Source organism: Homarus americanus, unplaced genomic scaffold (genome assembly GCF_018991925.1).
Source record: "Homarus americanus isolate GMGI-L3 unplaced genomic scaffold, GMGI_Hamer_2.0 scaffold7626, whole genome shotgun sequence".
NCBI lineage: Eukaryota > Metazoa > Arthropoda > Malacostraca > Decapoda > Nephropidae > Homarus > Homarus americanus.
In genome coordinates this window covers 3,049,111-3,066,667 of record NW_024718273.1, presented here as the reverse complement: position 1 = coordinate 3,066,667, position 17,557 = coordinate 3,049,111, and the positions used below count along the sequence as shown (strand labels likewise).

Below are 17,557 nucleotides of genomic sequence, written 5' to 3'. Positions count from 1 at the left end.
AAGAATTACAATAATCTGTTGAAGGAAAATTTTGACCACTAGCCTGAAAGGTCATCTGGGCGGCAAAGATGAGTTTGTCCTTCTGAAAAGCCCTCGTGGTGTACAGAAACACACTGTGAGTGATGGTGTCGATCAACGCTACACCTCTAATCGCACCTCTTCGTTGGCCTCCGAGCGTTCAATGGCTTTTTGGAACACTACTCTGAACGCCTGATGGAAGAAAACATTCTTTACACACACAATAGAAACTAAACAGATAGTCATAGGGTTCTACTGTCATATGATGGATCTGTAAGCTTTATACAACAGCAATGATTTTAGACCCTTAAGAACTGTTTGGGTGACAACATATAATGGTATATAAGAGGTGCTGTTTAAGTTCAACTATGATACAAAGTGATTTTTATCTTCTAATTGATGAATTCAGTGGATGAAAAGATAATTTAGTTATAACCATATTGCACTAGCTGACATGTGCAGTGTACATAATGAACATTGCAGTAAATACACAGCAGTTCTTATTCAAAGTTCATACAATTTATATTAATTATATGAAGGCAACTCTACTGGCAGCCAAGAACATCGTTTGGCTATCTAACCAACATGTTAAACTTCTGGCCTATCTAGGGTCCTGACTCACAAAGATTATGATGACATTTTATGTAAATACGGAAGACCCTTTATAGAATTAATAAATATAGTACTCTAGAATACATCGGATTAGGTGTCCTACCTTATGAGAACTGGTATATAGGGTTAATCTTGTGAAGGTCGTTGAGATGAAGTAGAGGAGGGAGGCGCGGCGCAGCAGGACGATACAGTTCCTTGCCTCGTCAATTTGCACACTGGTAACTCGAGCCTCTGCTACCTGCCACATACAGTACACACACACCACAATGAACGCATTTATCTTTTGTATACTATTTACCACCGCTTGTACACAAACAAAACATAATGAAATTTAGGCTAACTGAAAGAACTTTCTGATCATCACCAAATGATGCAGCTTATGGCCAATTTTAATATCCCTTGTATCATAATCACATAGCTTATATATTAATTTATATGCTATAAACCAAATAAATCGATTATATCAACTACAATTTTAATCATTTTAGACATAAGAAAGCAAAATAACGATCACTATCAAACCTTTTCGGATTTCTGGGCAGTGGCTTTGTGTTCCAGGGTTCTCCACCAAAGCTGTGTCTCCCAGGAAGTTCCCATCTGCCGAAGACAACCGACTCAGGAGGTCGTCTTCAAGGTGCTTTAACTGGATCTTGAAGTCGTTCTGTTGCTTTGTCAAATTGTACTGAAGATCCACAGTGAGGAGAGGATTAGTTACATGTACAGTCACCACAAATATTCATACATTTATGGCTCTTGTGTGGGTTAAATTATCTAGTAACACTTTCAAAGAACTGTCAGGATTCCAAAATAGTCCCTTATCTATGTAATTTTTCATGTACTTTATGTGTTATGAATACATTTGCTGTGCATATTGTATTTGAACAGTGTCTTGAGAAATAATCTGGTATGTCATATTATTTCATTTCAAAGTATACAAAATTTAACTAAATGATTTATTCTTACATTATTCTCATGAAAAATTGTTTTAGCAATTATTGAGTAATTGTTACTATTTCACAACATTGCATTCCGCCTAAATTAAATAAAATAAAAAATAAAAGACTCTGATAGTTGTCAGATACCACTTTCTGATTGAAAGCTTCTGAAAACAGTGACATCGTTTATTTAGGCGATTGTACAGTACAACGCACCAGCATTATTTTAAATCAACTCTTTCTAAACAAAACTCATACCTTCAGCTCTTCAAGGTCTGGTCTCTCAGCCTTGACCACCTCGGCCAGAGCTGGTCCTCGAGTCCATCCCTGGTGACGGTGAAGTTGATGAGGGTACACTGAGCCTGTAGCTCAGGCTTGTAGTGAGGATTAGCCAACTTGGTGTGGAGGATCAGTTGGAAGGTCGGGTTGTACTCGATCTCGCGATCACCGATCTTCAGCGCTCTGTGATGGAGTTTCTATTGAGGAAGACTATAATAGGATAGACTCTCCTTATATCAAGAGATTGAAAAAGACTTCTAGGCGTATAAAGTAACATACTCACCCTATGCAACTATAAAGCATGCATAGATTACTTGTACATCTTTATTTAGATAAAATATAGAAATTAATGGATATAGTAAATAGCAGAACGTTTAGACAATTTACTCCACGAGAGGAGGCAGTCAGGCATATAAGCTAATTGTAGTAAACTGCAACTAATGGAGTGAGCTGTAAAGTGATTTACACTAATTTGTTGTAGATATATTTTCTCTTGCAACCTAATGATTTGAAATTTTATTTATACAAGGATAGATGTAGTAGGCCCCACAGGCAGTACGGATTCAACACACTGAAAACTAAGCATTTATTCACATGGAACAACGTGTGTGTGTGTACACTCGACCGCATAGACTATCCCAAGTACCAATATTGATATGAGGTGAGCCCTGTATCCTCTTGACTGCCACACCCTGAGAGCCATAACTATGTATAACTCAACCCCATTACAATGAAAGACAAATTCAACAGTGTGGTTCTCATACTGGTCACAGTTGAGGAGACAATGTGTAGTTTACATTCGGTGTAGGCCAGTATCAGTAGTACAGCATAGCCATTTATTACCAGTTGTTTGCAAAAAACAAATTGGTTCTATAAAATCAATCTCAACCTAGGTTGATATCCTAGGATTGACTCATAATTCCATGGTGTACATGACACGCCTAGAATTAGTGTAGGTCACATTTTGGTGGCAAACTCTTGTATATACAGTACCTGCACTAGTCCATCACACAAAAGAAAATGTATACTATATGATTATGACATGGTTAAGTAGTTTTATATACAGTATATATATCACCATATCTAGGTTAAGTCAGAAGCTTCATTGTACTTGTACCACATGGGAATGACCGCATCTATAACATATAAGTCAACATGTTATGACTTAATTTCCAAATGAGACATCGGATTTTAAATCCGATTATTATGCAATTTTTCTAAAAAGAATTGAAATCTCACCGTCCACGCTTGATGAGGTTTTTGCCTATTAGAGGTCAAGAACTGGGTCAAGGCTCTCTGGGAGGTTCTCAATGAGAACAGTGCTGCCCTTGGTGATGGCAACTTCCAACTGGTCAGACAGTTCTTTTGGTCCAGACCTTGCCCACCAGGGCGTCGCCGTACCTGCCTTGATCCACTTGATTCCTTGTAGCTGCAGTGAGGTTCAGGAAGATCATAATTAGTACCGGTACCAAAAAGAAAAACTTAAGGTAAATGTTTGTGATACTACTACTACTACGAATAATAATAATAAAATAATAGTATTGCATAAAAATGGCCCAAAATCATAAAATATCAAGATCACTGCTGATAACTGGTAGCTTGTAGTGGACGTCTCCCCTACAACTGCATAGCTGCATCCCACCTGCTACGTCTTCCTAGCAACCAAACTAGCGGCCCAAGAGGGGGCGTCACCAGATGCCACAGTATCCTAGCAACAGAGCCAAAAGACCGGCTACTTCTGGGTTTTCCCACCATGACTCACAGATGACTCAGGCTGCTGTGTATATAAGCTCTGTCTCTCCATTGAGATTCATTCTGGCCTCTCTTCTTGAACACCGGAACACCTCCTCCTCCGGCTGCCTGGCGGCCCTTCTCCTGCCTGGCAGTCCTCGCTCCCGCCGGCGAGCATGGCGACCCACCAGCTGTCCTTCTGAGCGTCCTCACCAACCAGCTCTCTCATTCTGCTCTGGTTCCTGAACACGCAACACCTCCTCCAAGCTCTGTCCTGTTCTCATTCAACCTGGAGGCCAGCAACAGGCAACATCTTCTCAACGAAGCTCCTGCACATCTACCTCCTTCAACACGCTACTCACCGAACGTGTCTACTGAGCAGCTCTCACCACACGGCTCCTCCAGCACCAGACTGTCTACCATATAACTTATATTATATAAGAAAACCACCTTAGTTTCCATCCATCCTGAGTGCTAGACAACATAATACACGTAACCCTACAAGCTAAATAGGCAATTGGATCTTGTATCCCAATGTGTAACTGTGTGAGTGTGTTTGTTTGGCTAAGACAACAAAGCAATAAGTATTCATGTTGAAATATGTCAGAAAATATGTCTGGAATAGAGGAAATTTTGTGTAGATACGGTAACTTTGACTTATACATGATATTATATGGAGACAGAACACGAGTTCTGACCTTCTTCCCTCATGAAGAGAACCTAAGGAGTCAAGGACACTCCCAGGCATGTGTATCCTAGCTGAACATTTAGAGCAATGCTTGAGACATGATGTACTGCGCACATCATTATTATCCTTAATATCTTTTATTCATATTACGCTACATAACATTCAAATCCACTGCGCTTGTAGTGTTACAGAAAACGGTAGACCACGGGAGATTTATAAAGGATAACTCACCTACTGTATGTTGTTTTATACGAATTGTACCAAGGTACGGTCATATAATATTAAGTTTATACTCATAGCATTAAGGAGAACTCAAGGTATCTAGGATGATTGGGAAGGTCCAATTGATACGGACTATAAGGGATAAGTGTAGATCGTTTGAAGGTCATGCTATTTACGTCTGGAACGATTAGTGAACATATTGTAACTACCGCAAGTATCAGATGAAAATATAAGAGAACAATGATCTGGAAAAGGATAATGTATCAGACCTCTGAAGCGTTGAAGTGATCCAGAAACTATTCTTCAAAGAAAATATCTTGTATGCCTTGGTGAGCTTAATACACCTCGTTATCTCAGGTAACGAATAACCACGAACAATACAAGAAGTGAAGTGGATGTACCCACGCCATGAAAATACGACGCTAGGCTTTGTTCAGGTTGGCATCCATTCTGCCCTGGCTACAGTTTTGAGCTAATGATATAGCCCATTTCTAGGACTGGAAACCAGATCCTTACTTTAGTATGTAATTTAGGATTAAGATATATTATTATGAGGCATAAGGTCACAATAGATAGGAAAGTGTATATGAACCAGAATAATATCAAAGTGAAAATTAAAGATTGAAACTGTAGGCCTAGTTCAGTTAGCGCCTGCTTCTCTCACCAAAACAGGTCAGTGACCTCCACCGTGCTCCATTCTGCCTAAAAAGACTTATTTAGCAGTTTTTACACCTTAAAACCTTGCCTGATGTTATAAAGTGAAGTAATAGTTGTACTAGTGTGGTGATAAAAGCCCATCAGGCCTTGCTCAGTCATGCCTGCCTTCTCACCAAAACAGGTACGCACACGTCCAGAGCGTCGGCTATTACCACACTGTGAGGGACTCCATCTGTGGTGTGACTGTTTATGGCCATTATGCACCTCCACTGTGAATCTGTGGATACCTACATATCACCACCCATGATAGGAGAAAATAATTGTGTGTTTGAGTTTCATGGTCGCTATGTGGAGCGACCAAATACCCAGGCGTGGAACCAGTACTGGCATGATTACCTGGGAAGTATCCCATCTACCCAGCAAGAGTAGAGGTGAACGAGGTACCTGGTATGTGTACCTAAGAATACCGAGGAGTTCCATACTAGGTGGAGGTACCTGGATGGGGGCGATACACATGTGGTGCTATACTCTAACATGTGGTGCAGTCTGATGTGCTGGTGTTATGGTAAGAAGGAATGACCGAGGTAAGGATGTTGTTGTTATGAAGAATGAAGATGATAATAGTAGTTATTTGAGGAAGGACGTATTGATGTAGTGTAATGAACATAATAGTGGTTCTTCTGAGGAAGGCCAACTCTTTTTGTATTGTGACAAGATGCAAGAAATAAATTAGTTACTGTAAGTCATGCTTGATGTTTCACCCTTCTCTCAGTCTCGATTTGGTCATTGAAAACCCAACCCAATGCCTAGCTTACTCTGCCCGCTACCTAACGAGCTACATACTGTCCAGGGTCTGGTGGCAGCGACCTTAAAATTAAGAGCAGAGTTAAGTTATCCCTTAGAATTAGTGACTCCAGAATCGGGCAGTATATCTGTGTGATGCATGCATGCACATGCATGCATGTATGTGCACATACACACACACACACACACACACTTGAAATGATGAACACACTTACACAAACATATAAATGTGTTCAATCATTCAAGAAAACTACAAGCACCCAGAACAGCTTGCACCAGGTATAATGAACTGACAAAAGCATAATATTCTATGATAATGCTTATTCATTTATTAATCATGATACAACCCCTTCACTAACACACAAGCACCTTCCAAAGGACTTCATATGCTCACCTCTGTTCAACCGTACCTGAGGATCAATGATGAGCGGCCAGGGTCAGAGTTGGTGAGGATGATGGCATTCTCGGTGGACATGCGGTCAGAGGGCAGTCCTTCGTTGTTCCAGACGGCGATGGTGGCGTCGTCCGTTAGCAACTTGATGGGATCGAGGTTGTGTGTGATGGGATCATTGGCTGTAATGGTTAATTCTTGTCATCATCTGGTTTGTTGTTCTCCCTCACCCTAACCCCTCTTTCTCTCTTGTCTTTTCTTTCTCTCTCACTCATTTTCTCTATGCTCTCTCTCACTTACTTTCTCTGTACTCTTTCACTTATTTATCTCTCTCTTCTATCTCTTTCTCTCTCTCTGTTTATCTATCTTTCCTTCTTATTATTTCTTTCATTCTTGACACAAATTGTTGTCTGATTTGAGCACAACTGGCATAAATATCATGATATATTATTACTTTTATAAATATCCCTTCAATATTGTTATTTATCTTGGCATAAGCCCTTCCTCATTAAGCTTCAAGATTAACACAGTAGAAAGGTCGTACACCTGTCTACTGCCTCAGGCTTATTAATAACTTAGGTTCTCGCCACACACCTGTACCTCTCCTAATTACTTATTAATTTTGGAATGTACATCTACTCTACAGAAAATATCAACAGCTAGAGAGGGTGCAGCTCAGTAAAGGTCACTATACAAAGTCTACTTAGTGCAATGTTTTGATCACATAACCTCAAGATATTGTGATGTGCTAGCAAAGATCTCAACATAGAGAGCGAAAACCGACCCATGTTAACGTGCACAAAAGCCTACTGAAGTTTACCAAAAATATAATGAAATGTATGATGGCAAAATTCTACAGCTTACGTCACTAAAAGTACATAATTTGTTTCACTACATAAAAAATCCCAAATGGTCCTGTGTTGTGGAGGAAATATTAGTTTCTAAAGTAAAAAGAATACATGTACATCATTAGACTAGAATTTATACACAAAATAATATAATTCAAAATTACCAGTAAACCCTAATTTTAATGATATATACAAACAAAAGAAACTGAAATATGACACCACAGTATTCACATTAGATATAATTGCATCCCCGAAAAAAAAAATAAGAAAAATGCAGATGTACAATAAGTTTGAGGACAGATCCTGTTGGCAGTACTTCATGTTTGCAGAGACGTGATCCCATTATGCGTGTCTTTTAATCCAAATTTTCAAAGGAACTTCGAGTTTGGTTCCATGTTCTGCTTCGTGTCACATGCATTTTATTTCCAGTAACTAGATACCAGACTAGAATATGGTATGAATGTAGATCAGGTGGGAACTATGATGAATGTCTGGCAATGCACAGTATCTCAAAAAGTATCTGCCAGGATGGGTCAAATGGCTTCTGAAATGCTACATGCAACTCATGATGTTCAGGGAGGGTTGGTATACATGGCTCTGTGGCATATTGATCCTAAGTATATTTTGTAACCGAACATCACATTAATTACACATTGCATTACTTATATTAAACTATATACCAAAGTAAATGTTATGTCCCAATATCTATCATTAGTGGTCTCATAATGTTTCATACAGTGTGGATAGATACTTTTTTGAGATACTACACTTGTTAAGTCTTGTGGTGTTGGGGCTATGCCTAAGATAAATACTTTTCAAATCTTTCGTTTTAAAGAGAATCATATTAATATATATTTTTTTAAGACAAGTGTAGGAAAATCATGTCAATTCATTCAAAATTAGAACCTCGAAATGGTGTGGACAAAAGTCTTATAATTATTACAGAAATACAAAAAATTGGATAAATGATTTAAACATCATAAGACAATAATTAACTTGAAGTTTGGAGCTGCAAACATTCATTGCCAATATAACACTAGTGACTACTATAATGGAAAAATAATCATATCCCGCTATGATTGTTTACAATGAGGTTAAAAATATACAAATATTAAATAATAAGTCTACGCTAACTTTCCTGGAAGTAAGCAATATACAGTACAGTAATGTAGAATGAAGACAAGTTACGCAATTTATACAGCAGAAAATTTACACACTCTTGTGGAAGCCACTAATATATTACTGAAAAGGACAAAACAATTCTACACATAAAATGCTGGATGAAACGGCTTAGCAATGTCTATAATATATACAAGGAGCTAATTAGCATCATATCTCGGGTTATAGTCTACAAGAGCAACAGGGAAATATCAGCAATTTTGTCGACGAACTTCGGTGGAAAAAAAATTTTCAGCAGCATTCCAGACAGAAGTCACCGTTCGTCACCAAACTGCAGGTAGGGAAAGTGTGCACGGAACACAAACCAGGGCAAAGGAGAGCTTTATAATAGCACAAGGAAAGTAATTCACGAGTCCTCACATTGGTTGTCTGGAGACGGTGCCACCAAGGTGTCCAGTTGACAGCGAGGAGGGATCAGAGACCGAGTGGCCCATGATGTAAATAAGAATAAAAATCGGATGAGAATTTTCAACCTAACTTTCATGAAAAAAATTACCTTCACATGGGAACAATGGAACAATGGAACAATGGCACTGAACAAGGTGCTTACGTTGAGCTTCTGAAGGAGAGGTAGCCACATCTTGTCCATCAAGTCACGACGGTAGTGTTTGGTGAAGCAGCCAACATACGAGATGAAAGCCGACACTAGCAGGATGTCTCCGGGTAAAAGTCTTCTCAGAGTTGTGCATACTATTGAGGAAAATGGACTTGTAACTCTAGAACTATTGCTTCACATTTACCTCCCATGAGGTACAGGCAGTATCCTTCTACCCAACAATGTTTATATACAAGTAAAATAATGAATGAATGTATAGATGTGGCTCGTGTAAAACAACCTCTTACAACTTTTGAAATATATTATGAACGTTTATAAACTAAGGAAGTAAAGAAATGGCAGAGTAGCTTATGAAGGCCCAGTTACAAAACCAAGTTATAAGTGAAGGTGACATTGGTTTGTGAATGCATTGGGGAGAAATACGGTAGATATGATAGTGAGTTACAAGAGAAAAAGTTACAATTTATTTATATACGCAATGATGACTTACGAATAGAAAAAGGCGAAAACTCAGATGGAAAGTCAAGGAGAAAATACAAGAGACAAACTTACTGGGAGACGGCCTCGGACCAGCGGATCTTCTCAGACGAGAGGCCTCCCACCAGACGGTTGGCCAAGGCAATGGTGTGCGCCGTGCTGTTGGCCTCCTTCTCACATCTCATCTTCTCTGCTGTTGCTTTGTCAAACTCTGCCCGGAGGTGACCCAGCTGTTCCTCTAGACTCTGGTGGACACACACACGTCAAATGAGTCACAGATAATCTTGAAATTATGTGGAGGAACGAATGTGCTGGAAGTTGTGAGGTTGGTGAAGGGAGGAAGTGGAAAATGGCATGTGTGGTTGGTGGTAAGAGGTATTATGTGAAAGGAAAAAGAGAGGCCACAGCCTACCTTTATCTTGGAGGTGATGGAGGTAAGACGGGTTCTGGGCAGCAGCCAGCTCAGCGTTGGCTTCCTCCAAGGCGCGTCTCTTTGGCTCCACGTCACAGTACACCTCAAAGAAACGGATGATATTGATGACCCACGAGCGAGACCTGTCGAGAACCGCATTTGACACCAGTTTATATTATATAATGCATATTTTTACAGTGTTTCTATCAATTGATTATCCTTTCTCATTTCAAACATTACAACACTGTGGCACGCACACACGCGCGTGCACACACACACACCTGCTGCCGCTACAGACTTGGAGCGGATGAAGTCTGGATTAAACTCTGGGTTCTCCAAGTATGGATGGATGGCCTTGATGATATCAGGGTGAATGTCCTCCTTGTTATAGTTAATCAACTGATCGAACTGGTCCACCTTCGCCATCATCACCTGCCGGAACCAAAGTATAGCGAACTGTATGTGGGACTGTTTATTTTCAAGATTTTTCTTTTATAATTGTGTCATTAGTTATCTCTCTCATATTGTCTTATTAGTTCTCTCTCTCTCTCTCTCTGTTTCATATGTTCCTGAAAACCTAATCACAGGTCAAAATATTGTAAACCAGGTTCATTATAACAAGGGGTTCATGGGATAGGTTCCCAGTCAGCCAGTTGAACCTCCATACATCACTGAAAAAAATTCTAAGAATATTACGAGCACTACAACTTAATTAAACAACACTTACCACATCAATAAAAACAAGCCTGGTCATCATTATGTCTCAGCCTTCAAATAGTTTATCTCCTAAATAGCAAACTATATTTGTTCATATTTGGTATTTTTATCATTATACTACAAGGCACCAATAGTTTCTTATTAATTTTGGTAACTAAACATAGTTTAAGAGATAAGGTTTCCATCCTGTGAAAAAGTTTCCTTTCTCGTTTGTCATTTGGGCAGTACATTCAAAATACTTACTTTGTAAACTTGTTCAAATTACTAGGAATGTAATCCTATAATCAATATAATAATCTATTACTTTGCATGAAGAATATTTACAATAATATTTACATTTATCATGCCACTTTTTGCGACAGTTATAGTTATGTGCATTAATTGTTTGTTTTGTAGATAATTTTCATCAAAATAAGCTAGATATATACATAGTTATAACAAATACATATAAATATTTGTTAAATTCATCAAAATCCTGAATATATATATATATATATATATATATATATATATATATATATATATATATATATATATATATATATATATATATATATATATATATATATATATATATATATATATATATATATATATATATATATATATATATATATATATATATATATATATATATATCTTGATAAAATCACGGGAAAATGGAAACAACGGAGCACCTTAGCTTTCGTCTTTATTCAAAAACATCTTCAGAGACATCTTCCCGTGTGATTTTATCAAGATTTATCTTATCCACGTTTTCATTGTGGATTTACATGATATATATATATATATATATATATATATATATATTTTTTTTTTTTTTTTTTTTATTTTTTTTTTTTTAAACTACCAACCATATGACACTTGATTATGATATACTCTACCACAGAAGACAAATCACCTAAACACTTGATTAAGATATAATATAAAGTAGACCAGACTAGACCCGAGATAAGTTACGAGCCTGGGTAACAAGACTCAGTATTTTGTCACTCCACATACAATACTGTATAGAATAAACCAGGGTCAATGCTAGACAGGTTGGAAGCCTAGATAATAAAACAAATACACTGTAATGCCATCTATTCACTTAAACTTTATGAAGACAGTATTTACTAATATTTAGATTAACTTTTCAACCAACAGTAGTGTGGTGACAGGATCTACTATTACCAGTTAATAGTTACGTGCCACAATTTTAATAGTTACGTGCCCACAATTAAGACGTAACATATATTCTAACCTCACCTCCAAAATTGTACTTCTCAAACAATTAACACTCACAACAGTAGCTTCGGTGAGGAACAGTGAGTAGATCACATTAAAAGACTTGTCCTCCTTTTGCAGATCACTTGTGTGTATAACTGTACAGTACATCCATAGTAGGACAAAGGAATTCTGGGTAATTTCTAATCATTAACATCTTCATTGGCTACTGTCCTTCCCAGCTGACATTCTGTTTCCTGACTGCTGCATGAACACAACCAAACAACTTTATCAGCAGTTCACGACAGAGCGGCTGCCGTACGTGGAGTCGAGCACATTGATGTGTGATAGAATTTACATATAACAGAAATACTGTACATGCCAACCAGTCATAAATGAACAAATAAATGACAGTACAATGATCTTTAAGCTATTTATTTGTACTAGCATTAACAGACTCTCATTTAAGGCAAACTGAGGTACAATATTTTGTGACAAAAGTTCTGTACCAACCAATATTTTCTGCTATTGAAATGCTATTTCTGGATGAAAAGTACCATAATATTAATATGTTGACAGATCATGTATGAGAGAATAAAACTGAAAATGTGGCAGAAGTTTTACAGAAAATTAAATACTGTATATATTTTTTTAAGCTGCATCAACCAATTCTTTGAAACCAAAGTTGTCTGTTATGTCTCCATCTCATCATGGAATTGCTGACAAATATCCAATATTACCTTTCATTTTGAATAATAGCACACAAATTTCATCAATGCTAAAATTAGCAGACGAAAACAGAAGTGTGATGCATTGTGAAATTGCACATGTGTACCACACCTCTACGAAATTCGTCAGGACCGTTCATTTATTTGATGCTTCACTTATGGACTTAATCTAACTTTCAGGGAGTAAATAAATCTTCCAGTTTATGTACAGAACTGCTAATGATGTCTTTTCACACTACTTGACAATATTATATGAACAAGACATAATACTCTATACTGGATTTGCAGACCCATGAGTGGACGTGAGGGAACAGGACTTAATTTTTCCAACATGTCATGAGCAGTGCCATGGGGTGAGAGTTAATGGTAGGCGAGAAAATGTGAGACAGAGATGAGCAAGGTCATGAAGTGGCAGAGACAAAAATTGACAGTGCTACTTGGTGAGATACATAAATGGACAGTGATACATGGTGAGATACATAAATGGACAGTGATACATGGTGAGATAAGTAAATGGACAGTGATACATGGTGAGATATGTAAATGGACAGTGATACATGGTGAGATAAGTAAATGGACAGTGATACATGGTGAGATAAGTAAATGGACAGTGATACATGGTGAGATAAGTAAATGGACAGTGATACATGGTGAGATAAGTAAATGGGCAGTGATAATGGTGAGATAAGTAAATGGGCAGTGATACATGGTGAGATATGAAATGGACAGTGATACATGGTGAGATAAGTAAATGGACAGTACATGGGATGATGAAGTGATATGGTGAGATAGTAAATGGAGTGATAATGGTGAGATAAGTAAATGGGCAGTGATACATGATAAGAGAGAGAGTGAGGACAGTGATAAGAGAGCAGTCGGTAGACAGGCAGGACTCACCTTAGCAGCCTTCCAGGAGCGCTCTTTAGGGATCTTGCCATTAGGCGCAAGGAGCACCATTACAGCAGCTGTCACGCTAGATACTCCTGAAGGTGGTGAGCCGAAGGATTTCAGCTCCGTGAGGTTAGCCTTTGAGAATTACAGAATAACATCAGATTGACCACTCAGATTAAGTGAGGTATTATCTGAAGATTGATATGGCTCTTTGCTGGTATAGCCAGAATTCCATCAAGATAGTAGGTAGGCAGCTATCAAACGGGAGGTACTACTGCCTGGGAAGATATTGAAACATAATGCGTTGTCTAATGGTAGACCCTGCTGCCATATGGCATCATAAAACTTGTGACCAAGTCCTAGGATGCCGATCTGACTTTCTGCCTCATTTACACACATTTGCTGGGTCTCAATTGTTTCTCGTATTATTGACAACACAACATTCATATATCGTTTCTCACTATTGATCTTTTTTCATTTTGTATTTCTTTATGGTTCTTTATTATTATTTTTATTATTTTATTTTTATTTTTTTATTATATATTTTTTTTACTATGAACTTTTATTATTATTATTATTATTATTATTATTATATTATTATTATTATTATTATTATTATTATTATTATTATTATTATTATTATTATTATTATTATTATTATTATTATTATTATTATTATTATTATTACATTTTCGCCCCCCAGGTCCCGATGTGGGTCAGTGACCTGTGCCCGGGTGGGCTAATCCCCGTAAAAAGAAAAAAAAGTTAAAATAGTAAAATTCCAGATTGTGAATCAAAATAATTATTCACAAAATGCAGCAAAATCACTCTGAGAAAAGTTTCCACAGTCACACTTGTAAAACAATTTCCTGATTATATACAGTACTGTACTTCAGTGGTGTCTGCCACAATGCCTCCTTACTTACCGGAGATTTAACATACACTGCGATGTGTCCATACCGCTAATGGACATTCACAATTATGGGACCAACTAATGCTTATAGTTATGAAGTCTTAGTGAAAGTAGATCCAATAGGCCTGAGAGCTCATTAGGGAAAAGGTATATAAAGTACACAAGCAGTCAGTGTTAACCAGCATTGTACTTGACATTCCCAACTGTTCAGTGCATTATATATATTCATATCTGGGTTGAGTGGGGCTCCCCAGGCACAAATCAGCGACCCTCAGGATATGAGTCGAACGCTGTTATCTACTTGGACTACCTGATATTTAACTGGGAACATATGTTGGGTCAATGACTTAGTCTTCATACCTTGTTGAGGGTGTGGAGCGCCTCCTTGGCTGCCACGAGGGCGGGTTCAGCCTTCACCAAATCTTCTTCACACTCTTTCCTCCTCTTTGCCACCCTCAGTTTCGATAATGGCCTCGCCGCTTCTCCTCATTGGCCACCTCATTCTCTTTGGACACCTGATGGAATAATTTGGCATGAGTGAAATAACTATATCCAGGTGTGTGTGTGAAGCTTTCATATTCATTATATTATTTCATCGATTAAATTACTGTATTATTATTGTGACAAGTCCTATTTTGTTTCTATTTGTTATTGCTTTAATCAAAATTAACAGTCATGTTATTGCCATATTATTACTATTATTATTATTATTGTTGTAATGATCATCAACAGCATTTTAATTAAGTACTACTGTTATCACTATTACCATCATTATTGCTCTCACATTCATAATATTATTATCATCACTATTATTATTATTAACATAGCATCATTATTACCATCATTAGCATTATTATGAGTAGCAGTAGTGTTTATTTATTTTCATAACCTATTCGTTCTATATGACTATCAACTTTTAAGACTTGCCTTTGCAGTCTCCGCCTCCCTAATACGGATGAGCTTGTCGGCCTCGTCGTTCTTCTTCTGCAACTCCACCTCCTGCGTTTGCCAGCTTGGCCTTGAGGGCGTCAACCTGCAGAAGACACATTTTCTTGTGTTACAGTTTTTCATATTTTTTATTTTCCACTTGTTTTGTGGTCAGAAAGTCTGACTACAAAGTTAAATAAAGTCAGATTAGGGTAAGTTATCAGGGCTGTAGTTCTACATTCTGAAACAAGCATGGACTAACCTGGGCTGAAGTGGTTCTCAGTTTCTCCAGACCATTCTGAGTCTCTCAATCTTTGCCTGGAGGTCATTGTGTTTTGGCACAAAGCAGGTTGGAGTAGAGCGAAATGAAGCCGAGGAAGGTTTGGGTGTAGTATAATTATAACGACGATCATTAGTAAGGTAGAGGCGGCTCATGTCATTGACGGACCCATGTACATGAGACATGAACTTGGACACAGACTCTCGTAGCCCTCCTATAGGAAAGAGCAAGAAACACAGAGGTTAATACATGAACCCCTTTTGTCAGAGGGCCTTACTTAGTACGTCCTCCTACACCCATAACACCAGAAGGACATTACCTGGTATGTCCTTTAATCTACCCGACATTTATAGTTTTGAATTTTTTAGGTCTTTATTTATGCCCCTTTCAGAGGATGGCAGTCCTACATACACAGGCCAACTGGCCATCAAACTGAATTACGGAGACTCTCGCCTCGTAGTGCAGCTGCACCTTAAGTTTGAGTCACCGTTGACTGCTAGTGGGTGTGGAGATGAGACAGGAACTCGTTCCTCATAGTGTGCCTAAGACAAGTTAGTGAAGTGGTTGTTTTCTACAGCAGGTTTTAAATGGTAAAAATGTTTGGATATACAGTACACTAATGGTAAAATGATGTCCAAGACACTGGTAGTTAGGATGAATTTACAGAGTTTATCAAAGGTTTGTTAATTGGAAACATGGAAGAGGTGGTTTTGTACTCTGAGATGTAATGCTCAAGGCTGTGTTTTCTATTTTTGCCACAAATTCGACACTGTGTAAGTGTAAGGGGAAGGATTTCTAATGAGTTCCCAACATGACCAGAGCCAAGTCTGATTCTGGCAGTAACTACATCACTGAGTCGAGTCAGACATTTATTCCTTCCGTATTGATATTTTGTGCCACAATGTTTATCATAGCAGCGAACACTAACACTGGCTCTTCAGTGTTCACTTCGTTCTTCGGTTATGATTTGATGAGCAGCTTTCTTGAGGCGTGTTCACTCAACCAGGAGTTATGGTTAAAGCGTCATCAGGGATAGGGGTATGCAAGCGGATTTTGCGAGCCTGTCTACATAGTCGTGTTTGTGGAGGACAATATGGGATGGGATCCATAAAAGTGGATAAGGAGGGCATCTGTCTTCACCTTATGAGGCAATGCTGGATTTGTCTCACTAGATCTGACAGACGGGATGAGGTAAGTGATTGACTCTAGTCCGAACGAAAATCACTGATCACCATTCCACTCCGCTCCTCGTCCAGCAAGTACCACAGTTGATGGCCCGAGGGTGCCTGTAGTTTACATCCTTGTTATGCTTGCCCAATCCGGTAGGCGATGCATTGCTTCGGTGACACATGTCATTCTGGAATACGCAACATAACACAGCCTGCTACACCCAATGTTCTGTAGTGAGCCGTTGGTGTAGACGATGAATGAGTCCTCTGGGATGAGCTTTTGTGACGTCACTGATCTTCTGTAGTGATGCTTGTCGTTGTACTATTAGATGATCATTTGTCTTAGTGTCAGAGTAGTGTAGGGACGGCAGAGTGATGGCCCATGGTGCCATCAGTCAAAAACCTCACAAAAAGTCCAACAGCTTAATCCAGTCGTCCTTACTTCTCTAACTCAGCCATTGACTCCATTTGCACATAAATACAATAAAAATAACACTGAAAACGGATCTAACTCACACCACCATGGTGTCAGATTTCTGTTTTCTGTGTACTCAACAATAGAAATGTTTGGAGGGTGAAATTGCTCTGATATGGCACTGGGCTTATTCTAAAATGCTCTGATATCTCACTAGCCCCAGTCAGATTTTTCTCTCCTGTGTTGGGGTAGTATTGAGCTTAATGTAGTTATCTGTTTTCTTACCTTTTTCTCTAGTAACCAGCCTGTTCTGTTTACTTGTTTGATAAAGACTGACCACGACGTTATGGGTGGTGGGCTGCCAGCTGATGATAAAGCGATAATTCACACACACCCTTCCTCCACCTACACACCCTTCTCCTCCTCTCCCCTCCTTCACTCACACCCCTTCCATCACAAACACACACACACACACACCCACATCCTTTCCATTACACATACA

The 17,557-nt window shown here is 38.4% G+C and overlaps 1 protein-coding gene and 1 long non-coding RNA gene across 2 annotated transcripts in view; both read right to left on the bottom strand.

Moving 5' to 3' along the window:
- Positions 1–17,557, bottom strand: part of LOC121859372 (hemocytin-like) — a gene marked incomplete at its 5' end in the record, with an annotated part of 457,920 nt that overhangs the window by 165,590 nt on the left and 274,773 nt on the right.
- Positions 1,166–3,214, bottom strand: LOC121859374. The gene is made up of 3 exons (XR_006087633.1): positions 3,084–3,214; positions 1,824–2,027; positions 1,166–1,312 (listed from the first exon to the last, which is right to left on the bottom strand). It is a non-coding gene; the product is annotated as an uncharacterized LOC121859374 (long non-coding RNA).